The sequence below is a fragment of the Bos grunniens genome, chromosome 13 (genome assembly GCF_055505025.1).
Source record: "Bos grunniens cultivar Pamir isolate PY7600 chromosome 13, Bosgru_T2T1.0, whole genome shotgun sequence".
NCBI lineage: Eukaryota > Metazoa > Chordata > Mammalia > Artiodactyla > Bovidae > Bos > Bos grunniens.
In genome coordinates this window covers 40,009,989-40,010,536 of record NC_141177.1, presented here as the reverse complement: position 1 = coordinate 40,010,536, position 548 = coordinate 40,009,989, and positions in this window count along the sequence as shown.

Below are 548 nucleotides of genomic sequence, written 5' to 3'. Positions count from 1 at the left end.
CACACCGTCAGAGCCCCAGCCCCTGCTCCTTGGGGCCCTCTGTGATGGCCGCCCTGCCCTGTCCAGATGTGTGTGTATTCCTGTGTGTGTGTGTGTTCCTGTGTGTGTGTGTGTTCCTGGATGTGTGTTCCTGTGTGTGTGTGTTCCTGTGTGTGTGTGTTCCTGGATGTGTGTTCCTGTGTGTGTGTGTTCCTGGGTGTGTGTTCCTGGATGTGTGTTCCTGTGTGTGTGTATATTCCTGTATGTGTGTTCCTCTGTGTGTTTCTGTGTGTGTACATTCAGTTTGGTACTTGAAATAACAGGGAAAATCTCACTCTTGGTAGATTTGTTCCTTGTCGTGACTTTTACTAGTTGGCTCGTCATGCTCCTAGTCCTGGGATCAGCCCAACAGGAAAGCTACAGGTGGCTCAGTTCATTTCTGAGTTAGCATCTTACCTGGCTGAGACTGGCTATCTGATTCTGGTGAATTTATGACTGTTTTTGAATGTACTATGTCCCCCAAAGCCACATCCTCATTCTATTCAGGGCCTTTTAATACATTATCTAGT